We start from the raw sequence: 15,596 nt of genomic DNA on the forward strand, positions 1-15,596 counted from the left end.
CACCTAGCCCCCTCGTGGGGTCCCCTAGCCCCCTCATGGGGTCACCTAGCCCCCTCGTGGGGTCCCTTAGCCCCCTCATGGTGTCCACTAGCTCCCTCGTGGGGTCCCCTGGCCCCCTCATGGTGTCCACTAGCTCCCTCGTGGGGTCCCCTGGCCCCCTCATAGGGTCACCTAGCTCTCAGCAGCACATCAGCCTTGCCTGGGAAGGCAGGTGGGTAGTGCAGGCCAGGGACCTTGCCTCACAGGCCCACTGTTCCACACTTCCCTGTACAGGGCCCATGCTTAGAGCAGCTCTTTTAGGGTCAGGCTACTGTTGACTGGCAAGCCCCAAAAAGATTGGGCCTGAGTCATCCTGGCACCATAGTTACTGTCTGGAGACTTAAGGGATGAGTCTCATTTGTGACTTTCTTCAGATTCTGCAAAATTTATAGCCTGTGAGTCCGTCCTGCTTCCCACCCTCCTTTCCTCATGGGCCCAGACTCCGCCCCGACACTGCCCCAGTTTTGCCTGTCACCCACCCAGCAAACTCAACCCAGGGACAGTCTGATGGCCTCACCTTCTCCATGCCTACCCAGGCTACTGAGTGCCACTGGGTCCTCAGCACTGCCAGGCTGTTCAGAACTGTCATCTCCCTGTTCCACCCAACCTCCATTCAGCCCTCACTCTCCTCTCAAACCCCTGCCCACTCCCCTCAGCAAGTGACTTTGGCCCTCACTCCATGGGGACTACAGAGATGCGTTCCTCCTCCCCACCTTGCTCTCCCAGCTTCTCTTCTGCACCTACACCATCTCTATCTCCCTCTGTCTTAGTCTGCTTCCATTTCTATGAAGGAATAGCCAAGGCTGGGTGATTTATAAAGAAAAGAGGTTTATTTAACTCATGGTTCCTCAGGCTGTACAAGAAGCATGGTGCCAGCATCTGCTTCTGGTGAGAGCTTCAGGGAGCTTCCACTCACAGCAGAAGGTGAAGGGAGCAGGTATCACCTGGTGAGAGAGAAGGAAACAGAGAAGGGATCTTTTAAACAACCAGACCTCCAGGTAAACTCATACAGCGAGCACTCATTCATTACAGCAAGGACACCGCAAAGCGATTCAAGAGGGATCCACTCCAATAACCCAAACTCCTGCCGCCAGGCCCCACCTCCAATACTGGGCATCAAATTTCCACAGGAGATTTGGAGGGGATGGATTTCCAAACTATATCACCTTTCCTGCCAGGCACTGGCAGGGGTCCAGCCTCAGTCTCCCCATCCTCATCCTCTCTAGCCTTCCCTGGGGAATCTCTACCACTGCTCAGCTGTTTCTCCGCTGTGTTCCCAGGCTAAGCTGCTGGCACCACAAACCACCTTCCTGTGCCTATTTGAGACCTGGGAGTCATCCTTGGTTCCCCCTCCCTCCCCACAGGCCGTCTATTCCCTCTTCTGCACAGGATTCCTTCTCTCTTCCCATGGCCATCCTCACCTTGGTTCAGGCACCCTGCCCCCAGCCTGGCCTCCTCCCCCAGTCCTCCCTCTATGCTGGATTGCATATCTGTCCAAGGTCAGACAATCATCCTTACCCAAGACCCTCAGGACTCCCCTAGCCTCCTGAGTGGGGTCTGCCCCTGACTTTAGCAGTACACCCATGGCCTTCTGTCATCTGGTCTCCATGACCACTCTGACTTAGGTCCTCCCCACTCTCACCCCTCCAGCTTCCCTCGGCCCTCTCCTAATTCTCTGCCATGAAACATGCAGGTTCCTCTGCCTAGAAGACCTTCCTCCCCTCCCAGCCCCCTCTTCAGCTGACCCACTCCTCTCCATCCTTCCAGACCCGGCTCATGCATCAGCACCTCCTGGGGCTATCCCCAGCCTCTAGGGTTAAGGTTATATAGCCCCTGACAATTCTTCTGTCTAGCCTGGATCACAAGGTGCTATTGTCATCTGTTTACACATCTGTCTTCCACATAGCCAGAGTGTTCCTCCAAGTCAGGAGCTGTGCCCCATTCACCTCTGGGTCCCCTAAGCCTGGCACTTGGTGAGTGGTCAGTGGCTAACTTGTGATGGAACTCAGGCTGTAAGATGTATATCCAATGTCCATACCTCTGGCCTGGCCAGTAAAATAACGTTTCCTGCTCGTGCGGAAGGACTGTCTCCAGCTTCATCTTGTCTCCAACTCTGATGGCAGGAGCGTGGACTGCAGGGTCAGATAGTCCCAGGTTCAGGCCCTGACTTGGCCAATTATTAGTGATGGGTTTTGGGCAAGACACTCAACCTCTCTGAGCCTTAGTTTCCCCATGTATAAAATGGAGATGGTAATGCCTACCTCATAAGGTTCTGGTATAAATTAAATGACGTGATGCAATGGGACCTGGTAGAGGCCCTGCATGTAGTAGACACATAAAAGTGGGAGCTATCACTCAGGTGGGCTTTTTAGTAACATACAGTAAATTAAATAGAATAGGGCTGGATTACATTAGCTACAGAAACAAGCCACGTGCAATGGAGTGAGCCCCAGGATAAAAACAAAAAGACCTCAGTCCCACCTCTGTCACCAAACTAATGTCCTCACTGGGGTCCTCACTTTTTAAAAAAGGGATGGGCCAGGCACGGTGGCTCACACCTATAATCCCAACACTTTGGGAGGCCAAGGCAGGAAGATTGCGTGAGCCCAAGAGTTCGAGACCAACCTGGGCAATGTAGTGAGACGCACCTATAGTCCCCAGCTACTCAGGAAGCTGAAGCAGGAGGATCACTTGAGGCTGGGAGGTCTAGGCTGCAGTAAGCCATGATCGTGCCACTGAACTCCAGCCTGGGTGACAGAGAGAGACCCTGTCTCAAATTTTAAAAAAGGGGACAGCTTGGTTAAAATAGTAACCAGGTTAACTCCCAGTCACACGTCCTCTGATTCTAAGATTCTTTGACTCTACAATTTCATGAACTGCCATATGTAGCCTGAGGCACGACTAAGGTCATTAAGGAGAAATGCTCAGAAAACCTAATTCTATTGAAGGGCAAAAGACTAGCATTAAAAGGCCAGGTTAGGTGATAAGTCCTTACCTGCAACTATTTCCTTCCACAGGAGAATGTGGCTTTCCTCCTGAAGCGTTCAGAGGTAGTAATGCTTAACACAGCTGTTTTGTGAGTCCCAACAATGCTTAACCTTCCAGTAATCACCGTGAATGGCTGGCAAGAGCTTATGACTGAGAAATGCAGCCTTCTAGATGAAATTTTCAGGGAAATGGAGGCTTTAGACATCACAGTGTTTTCAAATATCATTATTACTGCTCTATAAATATCCCACGCCCACAGTGTATCAGGTGCCACATGGGAAATATTGGATTCAGTTGGAGATTTTCTTAAAAGACACATAACAGTACCATATGCCAGTCATCTTGTATAATATTTATGTACATGCTGCAGAAGCAAAGATTAGCTATGTCAACATGTATAGAAAAATCCCACAAAACAGAGCCCGTGGGATGTGTATTATCTGTACTTATGATCAAAAGCATTTGCTGACTTTCTTCACTATAAGAGCTATTTCACCCATAAACTACAGAAAGGTTAGAGGAGCAGGAATGAATAGAGTAATAACCAGGTGGAAATCATCAGCGATCCCTGCAATCCCCTACTAGTTCAGAGGCTCTGCAGGTGAAAAAAGCAGTTCCAGAACTGTGAACAGCAATTAACCCTTCCATTTACTTTGAATGAATGATATTTAAACACACTTTACTCCTTTTCAACGGTCCTCACCAGCACACCAAAGGGGACATTGCTTGGAGAAAAAATATTTTCTTGGAGACATGCAAGAGGAAAAATTATTTCCACTAGTATTATCCTAAGAGCAAAATTGTTCATGAGCACTGTGCAAGTAACCAGCCAGTTGCTTTAGGTAGATGGGTGGTATGAACTGAAATACGTCCTCCCCACTCATATGTTGAAGCCCTCACTCCCAACGTGATGGTATTTGGAGACGGAGCCTTTGGGAAGTTCTCAGAATTAGATGAGGTCATTAGCGTAAACCCCTCACAGTGAGATTGGCGCCCTTATGAGAAGAGACACCAGAGCTCTCTCTTTCACTCGCTCTCTCTCACTCTCTCGCTCTGCCAGTGAGGACATAGCAAGAAGGTGGCGGTCCACAATCCATAAGAAAGCCCTCAGCAGAACCCAACCACGCTGGCACCCTGATCTCAAACTCTCAGCCTCCTGAAATGCAAGAAAATAAATGTCTGTTGTTTAAGCCACCCAGTCTATGCTATTTTGTTATAACAGCCTGGTCTAATACAATGAGGTTCTTTCCCTCTGAGCTTTCATTGTAGATTGTGACAAGATCAAAATTCAAGATCACATTAAGCAAACAGACATACTAGAGTGGCCGAATCTTGGTAGAGTTTGTAGCTAAGAACTGACAGGACGTGTGACTACCTCTTAGGGCATTAATCCTGAGCTAAAAATATGAAATTGTCCAACTATTTGGAGAACTGAGCAGTACTAAACAGACTAATGCCGGCAAATGGTTTGAAATCCAGTAGCAATATTGTGGAGCCCAGGCAGGTGGAGTGGGGAGAGAAAGAACAACTTAGTTTATTGTGAATTGCATTTCTCTTTACTGTGCAGTTTTATTTTTAATTGCAAAGTGTCTGCTTGAGCAGTTATTACTGAAATTTATTTTTGTAATAAAAGTTCTTCGTTAAATCACAGTTTTATGAACAGTGACTTAAACCAGATTTTGCTGTAATAAATAAGATATTGAAGTGCTTTTAAAATTTGAAAAAGCTCTATGGCTCACCCCCAATGTTAATGTAAATGTTAGGCAGAAATAACAGTGACCTAACGGGATTGTACAAGAACTTGCCAGGTACTTGTGCTGAGCATGCTGAGGGCTCGTCTGGCCTTACTGGCCTGGTGTTGTGGATTTAATTTGATCCCCAAATAGCTGTGTGGCCTGGGACAGGTCCCTTTCCCTCTCTGAGCTTTAGTTTCCTCATGTGTTAAAAGAAAGCAAAACCAAAAAAGACAAGAAGGCTGAATCTTTCTGCTCTGACATGCTTCTCAGGAATATAGCTCCACTCAAAAGAAGGCAGCTCTGAAAGATGAACTCCCAGACTGGGCAGAAAATGAAGGGTTAGGGGCAGAAGTGAAGCATGAAAACCCTTTGCCCAGGTGTGGAAGGCCCAGTGTGTCACACTGACACAGGATTCTTCCAGCTGGAAACCTCTGTGGTCAGTGGTGCCTCTGCTTGGGCTTCACTGGGCTCTGGGCTGGCTGCTGGACTCCCTCCGCCCATCCGGTCCAGTGGGCCCCGCTCAGCTCCAGCTACTGACCCAGACCCCACACCCCCAGCTCTGTGCTCTGCCCACAACTGGTCCCAGCTTGCCACCTTGAACGGCTTCCGCCTTGGGGCCAGCATCTAGACAAGGGGGATGCAGTAGTGCCCGAAAACTCTCAGACGTCAGCAACACGGAGTCCCAAGGGATATGGCTTTTACCTGGGGAGTCCGGAGGCCTGAACCCCCAAGGGCTGTTACAGTTCTCTCTCCTTCCCACCCCTGCAGTGCAGTGAACGGTGTGGGGGGTTGTTATGAGGGGCATGTAACAGGGGGTATGTTATGGCTCATTTGTGTTACAACTTGCTTGTTCCTGCCATCTGCGTGCTTTGGCAAACAATGGCATGTCACAGCTTATTCAGTCCCTTTGCCCCATTCTGGCCCAGGGCTCCTGGGCTGGCCTGGCCCAGCTGCTGCTTCCAACATGTGGGGAAGCCACCCCAAGCCAGCAGAGTGTTACAGCTCATTTCCCACCCCCGTTCAGTGGGTCCTGGGTTTCTGTCCCATGTCCAAGAAGAGTGAGGGTTATGTAGACAACTAGAGAGTGAGCAAGGTGGAGAAGAGTTTTACTGAGTGACAGAACAGTTCTCAACACTGGAGGGGACCTGAAGTGGGTAGCCCCTACCTGAAGGTGGGTAGTCCCAAGGTGTGGCTGAGTCGGGAGTTTTTATGGGCTCAGAATAGGGGGAGTGCCTCCTGATTGGTCCATGGGTGGGCCTGGAAGAAGCACAATTGGATTGACTAAAAGGCATCAAGGAAGTTCTCACTCTGGGTTGTGGACTCTGCCTGGAACTGACAGCCCAGTTTTCAGGCTTTAAGCTGTCTTTGGCTTGAAGGTCAGGTTTCACCGGGGACCCATCCTGTCTGCCTAGGAACCCATCTGTTTCTGGCTGCTATCAACATGATTACCCTTCGTAGAGGCCCAGCTCCAGCCCTCACGTGGTGCTGGTGGCCAGGCATGTCCAAGGGCGTACATGGGAAAGTCCAGGCACAGGCGGAAGGCCCCAGGCCAAGGCACCCTCAAGGGAGCCTCACATAGGAGTGGCCTGGGGAAGCAGGACGTTCAGATGTGCCTCTGCAATGGGGTACTGGGTAAGAACCATGCTCCTGAAAAGGCTGGGCAGGTGCCAGGTGGGGGCTCATGGTTTAGTGTGCTGACTCCCGTCCACCCCATCCTTGACCCAGCTCCTGGCAGCCAGTGCTGCCAGCCCAAAGGTGCAGGCAGAGGAGTCTCCAGTTGCCTTCCCACCCATCAGTTCTTGGGGTAGATTAGTTTGCTGGGCTGTCATAATGAAATCCCACCATTAAGACTGCGGCTTAAATAACAGACATTATTTTCTCACAATTCTGAAGGCTGGAAGTCTGAGATCAAGGTGTTGGCAGGGTTGGTTTCTTCTGTGGCCCCTCTCCTGGGCTCATACATGACTGTCTTCTTCCCGTGTCTACACATGGGCTTCCCCCTGGGTGTGCCTGTGTCCACATTTCCTCTTTTTATAAAGACACCAGTCATATTGGATTAGGGCCCCCCCTAATAACCTCATTTTAATTTAATTACCTCTTTAAATACTTTGTCTCTATGTATAGTCACATTCTGAGCTACTGGGTGTTAGGATTTCAACATGCCAGTTTTAGGTGGCCCGGATAAGCCCCTCACAGGGGGCTGTGGATGCACTGATGGGACGTTGAATTCATTTTCTAGGGGGTGCCATAAGAAATCACCGCAGACTGGGAGGCTTTCAACAACAGAAATGGATGTTCTCACAGTTCTGGAGGCTGCAAGCCTGAAATCAAGGTGCTGTCAGGGCCACACTCTCGGAAGACTCTAGAAGAGGTTCCTTCCCTGCCTCTTCTAGCTTTTGTCAGTGGCTGGCAGTCCTCAGCATTCCTGGGCTGTAGGCGCATGGCTCTTAGTCCCTGCCTCTGTCTTCAAGATGGTGTTCTCCCCTGTCTGTGTACCCCGCACCTTCACACAGTGTCTTCCTCTGTGTCATGTCTAAACTTCCCTCTTATTACAAGGTCCACCCTATTCCAGTGTGACCTCACTTAACTTCATTACCTCTGCAAAGACCCAACTCCCAAATAAAGTCACATTCACGGTCACTGGGGGTTGGGACCTCAGCATATCCTTTGGGGGGACCCAATTCAGCCTACAGTGAACCCCTTCTCCTCATGCCGCTGCCCCTACACCCTCACAGCTCCTCAGATATCATTATTTCGCTCATGGCTTCAGGAAATGAGCTAACCAGCTTCCCCGGATTTGCAGCTGTTTTGAATGATTAACATCATTCTCTCTCCCTGCTCCCTCTTCTCTCCCTCTTTGTGTCTCTTTTCTTCTTCTCCTCCTTCCCCTCTCTTGTCCTCCCCTATTTTTGTCTCTCAGCTCTGCCTCTCTCCTCTTCTTTCTTCCTTGCTTCTCCCCTTCCCCTCACCCAGGCTCCTCTCCTGTCTGTCCCTCCACTCTGAGGTGCCCAGAGAACACCGTGGTTTCTCAGAGGCGATGACCGGGAAGAGTGTTTCTCGGCTGTTAGAAATGTCCTGAGTCTTGGCTTTGCTCTGGTGACCACACCACGGCTTTCTTTCCCAGTAGAGTGGATCTGTGTTTTTCCAAGCATTTTACAACAGTATTTGGCTTTTCACTCTTTTGAATTCTAACGCTCTGGAATTAATAAAGTTAAAAAACAAAACAAAACACTATTTTCTTCTTCTAAGGAAGGCCCGGCTGAGAGGGGTCAGTTAATTCAGCCTGAGTCTGCCTGCTCTGTGTCTGCTGGTCCTTCTGGTAACAGGAGCCTCCTCCATGTTTTTGCTAGGCTGCTCTTTGCTGTCTGGTTGGTCTATTCCGGGCCCAATTTTTGGTTTATCACCCTCTTTATGGAATATAATGCATAAGTCCTAAATAAACTATTAGCAAACCAAATCTACCAGTGTATTAAAAGAATACTAGGCCATAACCAAGTAGAGCTTATTATAAGAACTCAAGGAAGATTCCAAGAAATGAACCATTGATATAATACCACAGCTGAATCTGAAAATAATTATTCTGCATGACAGAAGCCAGACCAAACAAGAGTATATATGAAACTCCAGAAAGTGCAAACTAATCTGTAGTGACAGGAAGCAGATCAATGGTAGCCTGGAGGAGGGGGTGGGGTGTCAGCGTGGGGTGTCGGGGTGGGGTGCCAAGGTGGGGCCAAGAGGAAGCTTTGGGGGATGACAGATACGCCCACGCTCTTGATGGTGGTGATGGATTCAGGGAGGGTATGCACATAACCAAACACCAAATCACACGCTGAAAAGATCAAGGAAGTTTACACATGTGTAGGGTCCAGCCCTATGGGGCTTAGCGGGTGCTCTCCCCATGTGCCGAGACGAGAGATGGTAAGAAATAAAGACATAAGACAAAGAGATAAAGAGAAAGCAGCTGGGCTTAGGGGACCACTACCACCAAGATGTGGAGACTGGTAGTGGCCCTGAATGGCTGGGCGTGCTGATATTTATTGCATACCAGACAAGGGGGCAGGGTAAGGACAGTAAGTTGTCCAAGTGATTGATAAGGTCAAGCAAGTCACGTGATCATAGGACAGGGGGCCCTTCCCTTTTAGGTAGCCGAAGCAGAGAGGTAAGGCAGCATACGTCAGCGTTTTCTTCTATGCACTCGTAAGAAAAGATCAAAGACTTTAAGACTTTCACTATTTCTTCTACCACTATCCACTAAGAACTTCAAAGAGGAACCAGGAGTATGGGAGGAACATGAAGGTGGATAAGGAGCGTGACCACTGAAGCACGGCACCACAGGGAGGGGTTTAGGCCTCCAGATGACTGCGGGCAGGCCTGGATAATATCCAGCCTTCCACAAGAAGCTGGTGGAGCGGAGTGTTCCCTGACTCGTCCAAGGAAAGGAGACTCCCTTTCACGGTCTGCTAAGTAATGGGTGCCTTTCCAGGCACTGGCATTACCGCTTGACCAAGGAGCCCACAAGTGGCTCTTATGCGAGCGTGACAGAGGGCTCACCTCTTGCCTTCTAGGTCACTCTCACAATGTCCCTTCAGCACCTGACCCTATACCCGCCGGTTATTCCTTGGTTATATTAGTAACACAACAAAGAGTAATATTAAAAGCTAATGATCAATAATGTTTATACTAATGATTGATAATTGCCCATGATCATCTCTATATCTAATTTGTATTATAACTATTCTTTATTCTAACTTTTCTTTATCATACTGCAACAGTTTTTGCCTTCAGTCTCTTGCCTCGGCACCCGGGTAATCCTTTGCCCGTACACATGAAGGTGTTGACTAACGTTGCCGAGTGTATACCAAAATACAAAATAATAAAACCGAAAGCCACGCGGCAGATGGGAAGATGCAGCAACGTTTCCTCCATTCTGTCCCACACAGATGTATTCAATGACAGAGGATTCTGGAGTCCAAGGTTCCCCCAGGGTCTCTCTGTGTCTCTGTCCGCCCTTCCCAGTGGTGTAACTGGGCAACTATGTCTTACCTTTGGGCCTGTTGCTGTGAAATAAGGATAGAAAGCCCCACGACTCAGGGCTGTTGCAGGGTGAGAGGTCATAACTGCGAGGTGCTCACGACAATGCAGAGCCTCCGTAGACGGCAACGATGGGAAACTGACGATTACTCCCAGTCCCTGGGACCTTCTGCTACGGGCGTGACCTAGCAGCTGGGGATCCTGCCTGCAAAGGCATGGCTCCTGCAAGCGGGTTGCAGGAAAAAATGAGATGTCCCCTGGGTGCAGGGACAAGAGTACTTATGAAACTCTTGTCTCAACACAGCACTTTAACAAGGTCTCTTATTCCCGAGTCCAGCTCAAGATCCCTCCTCACCAGCTTTCCAGAAATTGTTTTGCGATGCCCAGAGGAATGAGGCCTTCAACCAAAAGCAAACACCTTTTGACCATTTGAAAAGTGCACTGAACATATATTTTGAAAGCTGGGAGTAACAATAAATATGGTATCATAAAGAATACATTTGAAAGGAAATTCGGATATGCATTTGAAAAGAAAGGAAGCCCCAGTGCTGGCCCAGAACAAAGGAGAGGCAGCATCGAAGGCACAAAACGTTCAGGACATGTTTTGTCAGTGGAGTTTGTAACTTTTAGAATACATGACAAAGCTCTTCGGATTTCCAAGGGGCTGATGTCATCACCAAGATCCACCATTCCCAGTGGAGGCTGAGACTAGCAATACATGTGAGGAGGCCTCTCAGAGGCTTCCCCTCTGGACTGTGAGGGCTGGAGGCATAGTTAGGCAGTGGATGGGGGAAGTCTCCCAGCATGGCTCAGGAGCACCAGTGTAAGTATTTGCATGATGGCACAGGCCCGACCTTGGATACTGTGGGGCTGCAGGACAAACCCATCTTCATCATCATCACGGCAAGCTCATATTGAGTGCTGACCCTGTGAGAGGCACTGTTTGAAACACTTCCCATCTTTCATATACATCTAATTCTATCCTGACAACAGCCCTATGTGTGTTGGTGCTATTATTGCCCCCCGCCTTTTTTTTTTTTTTTTTTTGAGACAGAGTCTCACTCTGTCGCCCTGCTGGAGTGCAGTGGTGCAATCTTGGCTCACTGCAACCTCCGCCTCCTGGGTTCAAGTGATTCTTTTGCCTCAGCCTCCCAAGTAGCTGGGACTACAGGCATGTGCCACCACGCCCAGCTAATTTTTTGTATTTTTAGTAGAGATAGGGTTTCACTGTGTTAGCCAGGCTGGTCTTGAACTCCTAACCTCAGGTGATCTGCCCACCTGAGCCTCCCAAAGTGCTGGGATTACAGGTGTGAGCCACTGCACCGGGCCTTATTGCCCCCTTTTTTTACCGATGAGAAAACTGAAGCATAGAGAGGGGAAGTAGTTTGCTCAGGGTCATACGTGCAGGACTGGGGAGGAGGAAGGGAGTTGAGACGCAGGCAGGATAAATCAATAGAGGGGGCATTCTTGTTCACAGAGCATTAATCTAAACATTGGACTTGAAGGGTATTGGCTCCCTAATCCCTAAAAGGGTACAGGCCTGGGGACGCTCATCCAATGCCTGGGAGTTGGGGAGGTGGGTGCATATCAGGACCATTTAAATAATGTTCAGGAACAGGAGAAAGGGGCAGGGCCCATAACCTCCCGACCAAGTAGAAGGTACGGGGGACTCCTCGGTGTTTCTGCCTAAGGAACATCTGCATGGCCTCACATTTGATGAGGAAACTGAGTCCAAAGGAGCTAAACAACTTGGCCAGGGCCCCATGGTTAGTCCAGAGCTGGCACTTGAACTCAGGTCTTCAGGGAGCTAGCTTTGCCCATAGTTTTTTAAGAACTGTCAGAGTCCCTCTCACTCAGACCCTAGGAACTGGGGCCCTGAGAAGCGAAGGCTCTTGTTGCAGGCACAGCTGGCCAGCGCCACAGCCACAGCTCTCTGTCTCCCCTGACCCGGCTCCTTTGTCTTATTCATGTGGTTCCTATGCCCCTGAGGCAAAGGTGAGACCCCTATAGCTGCCTCTTCTGCCTGGCTCAGGAAGGGCAGGCATAACTGACGAGCATAAATATGGCTTTTGAATAACCCCTTGATACTGCCCATTGAGAAAAAGAACATCCATACCGGGAAAATTAAACGAATGCACTGCTCAAAAGACTTTGAGTGGAGAAGGCTCCTGATCAGATAGATCTGGGAATGCAGCCAGGAGAAAATCACTTCCATGGCCCTGCTGGGAAGCAGGGACAGTGACCTGGTTAGAGAAACCTTTGGTTAGAGACTGTCCTGACTGTCCCCTCTGGTAGGGGCTCCTGCCACCTCTTTCTCTCCTAGGACCACATTATCCACAGTTGTTTAGGACCTCTGATTGTCCTCCCTTAAAATGAAAGGGGTAGTCCCTCCGCTGGGGTTGGATAAACTGAGTATATCCTTACAACGGGATACAGCTTGGCAATGGAAGGGAGAAAGCTTCCCGCAAGCGCCACAGCAGTGAGGCTCAAAAGCACTGTGCCGAGTGAAAGAAGCCAGCTTGGAAGCCGCATGAGTAATGGTCCCATGTCTATGACATCCTGAAAGAGACAAACCACAGGGATAGAGATGGAGAGACCAGTGTGGCCAGGGTGGGGAGCAGGGGAAGGAATCAACCGCAAAGGGCCCTGAGGGGATCTGGGGGTGATGGAGATGCTCTGAATTTTATGGGGTGATGGAAACACTTTGTTGAAACTTCTCAAACTCTGTTAAGTGAATTTTGCTATATGCGAATGATGCCTCAATACAGCTGACTGAAAATTACTGGGGAAAGAGAAAGGAAGGTGGCAGCCACCGGCTCTGCCACTGTTGCATCCCAGTCCCTGCCTTAATGGTCACGTGGGAAGAGCCCATTCAGTGTCTCTGGGGGAGGTCCAGTGCCACCTGGCACTCCCACCTCGGTGTGAGGGAATGGCCCAGAGACAGCTCCACCAGGAGGGGCACCTCCAGCCACAGCCCCCGCAGATCAGGTTGATAGCCGGGTTTCCAGCCTCTGTACAGCAGGCACCCTCCTGGCTGGGTTCTGGAGGACTGCTGCTTCCTTTGTTGCAACCCTCACCAAGACTGAGCTCTCCCTGGGTGCAATCCCTGCGCAGGCACTGGGGACAAGGGCAGAGCACACTCCGGTGGGGTAGCAGAGCCAGCTGCAGACAATTATGACAGGTGAGACAGAGGGAACCGTGCAACTGCAGAAGCCCGAGAAGGGGCTAGCCCGAACCTGATTGGAGGTCAGAGAGGCTTCCTGGAGCTCAGCTGGGACAGGGATGAGGAGGAGTTGGCCATTGAGAGGCAGAGGCTGGCATGAGCCAGGGGAGTTATGAAGCAGCTTGGCCTCGGGGTGGGGAGGCTGGGGGAGGGGTGCGGCAATGCGTTCTTCCTGGAGAATTATGTATGTGATGGCTGGTAAGCGCCCTCTTGATCTTGAAGGCTCATGAGTCTTTGACTCTGCACCCTCCTGAGGTAATGGTGGAGCTCCAGGAGCAACATCATCCAATCTTCATTTTAGGAAAATTGCCATGGCAGCCAGTGGGGCCCAGGAGTTGCCACTTTCTAGGTTTCACATGCTAGCATTTGGGTTTTATTTTTGTTTGTAATATCTCTGGTTCATAAGCTTGTCACCTTTTAATTTTGCCATTAAAAGCAACCGCAATTCTCTCCCACTATGTCAAAAATAAAAAGTTTAAAAGTGAGGGGGCAGATTTTAATACCCAATGTTGGAAAGAAACTAATCTCAGAATATGGACCTATCTTTAAAACTGAATACATGCAGCTTAACAAATATTGACCATGGAGCCCCCACAGGCCTGAAAAGACTTTCCCAGGTCTTGCTGAAGTCTTCAGACAGGCTGGGATTCCAGGCCTTGGCTGAATCACCCTCACGGACAAGAAACAACCAGAAAGCACCCTAAACCATCTGCAGGGAGAAGGGAGAAGCGGGCAGGGGCTGGAATAGCCAGAGAAGGCTCTAGAACTGTACTGTCTGATAAAGTCACCACTAATCATGTGTGGTTTTGGTTCCTTGAAACATGGCTAGTCTGAATTCAGATGTGCTGTTTATACACTGAATTTCAAATATTTGGTATAAAAAATGTGAGTTATCTTAATAATTTTAATATTGATTATATGTTGAAATGGCAATATTTTGGAAATATTGGGTTAAAAATATGGAATTAATTTCACCTGTTTCTTTTCTGTTTTTAAAAATATGACTTGTAACAGATGTAAAATTCCTTATGTGCCTTGAATTTGTGTCTCTCATTACATTTCTGTTGTTCTAGGAGGCAGAGCCCAAGCAGTGGTAGAGCGAGGGGCAGGAAGTGGTGCTGCCCTAGCAGCCAGGGGGCACAGCACGGGGGGCAGGGGGTGGAGAAGGGCACATCCAGAGACTGGACTCCATTGATTATGGGGAAGGATTGTTGGTCTTTAGCAGAGAAGCGAGCTGTGATTGGGAACAGGATCTCTCTGTGGCAGCATGCAGGAGATCAAGCCTGGGCAGAGCGGTGGCCAGGAGGCTGGAGTCATGGTCTAGTCCTGGTCTAGCGGGATGCCGCAGTGGCAGAGCCAGTGGCTGCCACCTTCCTTCCAGCCCATGAGGGTCTGGACAAGGTGAGATGGGAAGGATGAGGTTGGAGTGGGCAGAGAAATGGTGAGAAGCTGTAAAAGGCTGACAGTGCCCCACAGGTTTGGGACGGACACATGGATAGACCTCTACCACCTCAAGTCCCTCAGGGTCCAATCCTGAAGCCCAGAAGATGTCACAGAAAAAAGTTCAGGGCACCTGGAGGGGTTGCTGCCATGGGGCTGCAGAGTTCCCTATTGTTAGTGAACACACACACACACACACCTGTCCCAGAGCTGCCAGGGCTGAGCTGGCAGGAGAGCTTGCAAGAACTTCTGCCCTCTTCCGGGCTGGTACCACAGTACACCTTCTCTCTGAGCCACGGGACGATTTGCTCCCACATTTGTTTACCTGAGCCACAGCCAACACGTTTAAGACACGCATGGCTTTTACAGGGCACCTGTGCGAGCACCATCTCGAGTGACACACAGAAGCACCTTGCAAATTGTGTTCACCTATTACGATCTGTCGCAGGCTACCTGCGAAGTCAGCAAGCACTTCAACCCTATTTTACAGGGCCAAGCAGCACCTTGAGGAAGTAAACGGATTTGCCCAGACAGTTCCAGTCATTTTGCGGTGGGCCAAGGCTCCAATCCTTGGAGCCTGATGCCAAGAGGGAGAAGAGAAAATGTCTTGGACACATTTCTGTGTACAGCAGCTGGGTGCCGTCAGAGGCTGCAGGACTTGACCTCTCCTCTGGGCTGCCATCTGACCATGCCCCCGAGGAATGCTGGCCAGCATGGAGGTCCCCAGGCCTAAAGAGCAGAGAAGGTCTGCGCAGGCTCTCTGAGCCTCTGTCTACCCAGGCAGGCCTGAGCTCTGGGGACGCCGTTTTTGTCTGTGGCCAGCAGGGGGCGCCCCAGGACAAATGACTTTTTCCGGACTCGCCCACAGGGATCACTCAGGAATTGTGTCCTTTATACACTCAGAGCCCATGTCCTGCTTTTCCTCTTTCTGCCAAAACCTAGATGGGCACACATCTTCAATAAATTGTGTTCGGACAAGCCCTCTGCACTTGACACCCTTGATCAGGCCCAGTATTTTCAAGAGAAGGCCTTGACAATCCTTATAAATGGCGTTCATGCCCTAGGAGCTTTTTCCGAGATGGCGGGTCCTATTTATCAAGGAAGGGGCACAGGTAATCCTGGGGTTAGGGGATGGGAGA

Source organism: Gorilla gorilla, chromosome 1, assembly GCF_029281585.2.
Source record: "Gorilla gorilla gorilla isolate KB3781 chromosome 1, NHGRI_mGorGor1-v2.1_pri, whole genome shotgun sequence".
Classification (NCBI taxonomy): Eukaryota; Metazoa; Chordata; class Mammalia; order Primates; family Hominidae; genus Gorilla; species Gorilla gorilla.